We start from the raw sequence: 4415 nt of genomic DNA, 5'->3' as shown, positions 1-4415 counted from the left end.
CCCCGGCAACCCTCAGTTTGTTTTGTGAGATTAAGAGTCACTTATGGTTTGTCTCCCTCCCAATCCCATCTATATAACTTTTTTGAAAAAAAAGTCTATTGAGATCCTTTTGCTATTTTTTTAATTATATATATTTTTCTATTTGTATCTGTTGGTTATTAACCTCCTTTCAGATATAAGATTTGTGAGTATTTTCTTCCATTCTGTGGATTGTGTTTTCATTCCCCCCCCCCTTTTTTTTTTTTGGCAATGCAGAAACTTTAGTTTGATACATTTATTTTTGCTTCTTTTGCTTGTGTTTTTGGCCTGGTATCCAAAAAACTATTGGCAAGACCAATGTCAAGGAGAATTTTTCCTATGTTTTCCTTTAGGAAATTTAGTTTCATGCATCACATTTAAGTCTTTAATCTATTTCAAGTTAAGATTTATGAGTGATATAAGGTTCCAGTTTCATGCTGGTTTATGTGACTATTCAGTTTTAAATATCATTTATTGAACAGACTATCTTTACCCATTACATATGTTGGCCCCTGTCAAATATTAGGTGACTGTATGAAAGGATTTATTTCTAGACTCTCAATTCTGTTCTACTTGTTTATTGGTCTATTTTTATGCCAGTATACCTTATTGTTTTGAGCATGAGGGCTTTGTAGTATAGTTTCAAATCAAGAGTGTAATTTCGCTTCTTCATTCTTTCTCAGAACTGCTTTAATTATTTGTTGTCTTTTATGGTCTCATATAAATTTTAAGATTCTTTACTTCTGTAAAAAAAATATTGGATTTTTTAAAAAGATTTTTTATTTATTTATTTGACAGAGAGAGATGACAAGCAGGCAGAGAGGCAGGCAGAGAGAGAAGAGGTAGCAGCTTCCTGCTGAGCTGAGAGCCTGATGCAGGGCTCGATCCCAGGACCCTGGGATCATGACCTGAGCCGAAGGCAGCGGCTTAACCCACTGAGCCACCCAGGCGCCCCTAACATTGGATTTTTGATAGGAATTGAATTTACAGATGGTTTTTGGTAGTATGGACATTTTAACAATGTTAATTCTTACCATTCATAAATATGAGCTATCTTTACATTTATGTCTCCTTCAATTTCTTTATCAATGTCATAGTTTATGGGGTACAGATCTTTCATCTTCTTAGTTAAATCTTTTCCTAAGTATTTTATTATTTTTGATGCTATTGTGAATTAGATTGTTCTCTTTATTTTTTCAGATAGTTCATCATTAGAGTGTTAAAATGCTCCTGTCTTGTGCTTACTTTGGCAGCACATATACTAAAATTGGAATGATGCAGAGAAGATTAGCGTGATCACTGAGCAAGGATGACATGAAAAACTATTTTAAAAAACGAAACAAAACAAAATTCTTGTCTTTTATATATTGATCTTGTATTTGGCAGCTTTATTAAATTTGTTTATTCAAAATTTTTTGTGAAGTTTTTAGGATTTTTTTACATGTAAGTTCATGTTATCCAAAAAAAGAAAATTTTACTTCTTCCTTTTTTTCTTTTGGAGTCTTTTATTTCTTTGTGTTCCTTGTTTCTCTGGCTAGGACATCCAGTACTATGTCAAATGAGAGTAGTGAAAGTGGACACACTTGTCTTTTTTCTGATCTTTAAGGGGAAAACATTCAAACTTTTTTGATTGAATATGAGATTAGCTCTAGGCTTGCAATATGTGTTTTTTCTTTAATGGATTTTTTAAATTATTTTTAAAAATTTTTATAAACATATAATGTGTTTTTATCCCTAGGGGTACAGGTCTGTGAATCACCAGGTTTACCCATTTCACAGCACTCACCATCACTCACCATAGCACCTGCCCTCCCCAATGTCCATACCCCCACCATCCTCTCCCAACACACCTCCCCCCAGCAACCCTCAGTCTGTTTTGTGAGATTCAGTCTTTTATGGTTTGTCTCCCTCCCAATCCCATCTTCTTTTATTTTTCTTTTCGTATGCCCGAAACCGCCTATGTTGCATCTCCACTTCATCATATCAGGGAGATCATATGATAGTTGTCTTTCTCAGATTGATTTATTTCGCCAAGCATAATACCCTCTAGTTCCATCCATGTCATCACAAATAGCAGGATTTCATTTCTTTTGATGGCTGCACAGTATCCCATTGTACATATATACCACATCTTATTTATTGATTGATCTGTTGAAGGACATTTAGGTTCTTTCCATAGTTTAACTATTGTGGACATTGCTGCTATAAACATTTGGGTGCATGTGCCCCTTCAGAATGCCACGTTTGTATCTTTAGGGTATATATCCAGTACTATAATCACTGGGTCATAGGGTAGTTCTATTTTCAGCTTTTTGAGGCACCTCCACGCTGTTTTCCAGAGTGGTTGCACCAGCTTGCATTCCCACGTACAGTGTAGGAGGGTTGCCCTTTCTCCACATCCTCACCAGCATCTGTCATTGACTGACTTGTTCATTTTAGCCATTCTGAAAGGTGTGAGGTGGTATCTCATTCTGGTTTTGATTTGTATTTCCCTGATGCCGAGTGATGTGGAGCATTTTTTCATGTGTCTGTTGGCCATTTGGATGTATTCTTTGCAGAAATGTCTGTTCATGTTCTGCCCATTTTTTCATTCGATTATTTGTTCTTAGGGTGTTGAGTTTGATAAGCTCTTTATAGATTTTGGATAGATACTGGCCCTTTATCTGGTATGTCATTTGCAAATATCTTCTCCCAGATAACTTCTGACAGTCAACTTTTGGCTTTGTTAACTGTTTCCTTTGCTGTGCAAAAGCTTTTTGATCTGATGAAATCCCAATAGTTCATTCTTGCCCTTGCTTCCCTTGCCTTTGGCGATGTTCCTAGGAAGAAGTTGCTGCTGCTGAGGTCAAAGAGGTTGCTACCTGTTCTCTCCTCAAGGATGTTGATGGATTCCTTTCTCACATTATGCTTCTTCATCCATTTCCAGTCTATTTTCATGTATGGTATAAGGAAATGGTCCAATTTCATTTTTCTGCATGTGGCTGTTCAATTTTCCCAACACCATTTGCTGAAGAGGCTGTCTTTTTTCCATAGGACATTCCTTCTTGCTTGGTTGAAGATTAGTTGACCATAGAGTTGAGGGTGTATTTCTGGGCTCTCTATTCTGTTCCATTGATCTATGTCTGTTTTGGGGACAGTTCCCTACTATCTTGATGATGACAACATTGTAATAGAGCTTGAAGTCTGGAATTGTGATGCACACAACGTTGGCTTTCTTTTTCAATATTCCTCTGGCTATTCGAAGTATTTTCTGGTTCCATATATATTTTAGGATGATTTGTCCCATTTCTTTGAAAAAAATGGATGGGATTTTGATAGGGATTGCATTAAATGTGTAGATTGCTTTAGGTAGCATAGACATTTTCACAATATTTGTTCTTCCAATACAGGAGCATGGAACATTTTTCCATTTCTTTGTGTCTTTTTCAATTTCTTTCATGAGTACTTTAGAGTTTTCTGAGTATAGATAATTTGTTAGGTTTATTCCTAGGCATCTTAGGGTTTTGGGTGCAATTGTAAATGGGATTCACTCCTTAATTTCTTTCTTCAGTCTTGTTTGTATAAAAAAATGCAACCAATTTCTGTTCATTGATTTATATCCTGACACTTTACAGAATTTCTATACAAGTTATAGCAGATTTGGAGTGGAGTCCTTTAAGTTTTCCACATACAGTATCATATCATCTGCAAACAGGGATAGTTTGACTTCTCTTCTGCCAATTTGGCAAAATTTGGATGCCTTTAATTTCTTTTTGTTGTCTGATTGCTGAGGCTAGGACTTCTAGTACTATTTTGATGAGCAGTGGTGATAACGGACATCCCTGCCGTGTTCCTGACCTCAGCGGAAAAGTATTCAGTTTTTCTCCATTGAGAATGATATTTGCAGTGGGTTTTTCATAGATGGCTTTGATAATATTGATAATATGTGCCCTCTATCCCTACACTTTGAAGAGTTTTAATCAGGAAGGGACACTGCACTTTGCCAAATGCTTTTTCAGCATCTATGGAGAGTATCATATATTTTATTGATGTGCTGTATCACATTGATTGATTTGCAGATGTTGAACCAACCTTGTAGCCCTGGAATAAATCCCACTTGGTCGTGGTGAATAATCCTTTTAATGTACTGTTGAATCCTATTGGCTAGTATTTTGGTGAGAATTTTCGCATCTGTGTTCATCAAGGATATTGGTCTGTAGTTCACATTTTTTATGGGAACCTTGTCTGGTTTTGGGATCAAGGTGATGCTGGCCTCAGAAAAAAAAAGTTTGGGAGTTTTCCTTCCATTTCATTTTTTTGGAACAGTATCATGAGAATAGGAATTAATTCTTCTTTAAATGTTTGGTAGAATTCCCCTGGGAAGCCATCTGGCCCGGGGCTTTTGTTTGTTTGGAGAT

General features: G+C 36.2%; 1 pseudogene; it reads left to right on the top strand.

The window, feature by feature from the left end:
* The first annotated feature begins 1255 nt into the window (after positions 1–1255).
* On the top strand, positions 1256–1373 carry LOC131810650 (U6 spliceosomal RNA; annotated as a pseudogene).
* Positions 1374–4415: the final 3042 nt, after the last annotated feature.

This window comes from Mustela lutreola, chromosome 10 (genome assembly GCF_030435805.1).
Source record: "Mustela lutreola isolate mMusLut2 chromosome 10, mMusLut2.pri, whole genome shotgun sequence".
NCBI lineage: Eukaryota > Metazoa > Chordata > Mammalia > Carnivora > Mustelidae > Mustela > Mustela lutreola.
This window is presented reverse-complemented; position numbering and strand designations above follow the sequence as displayed.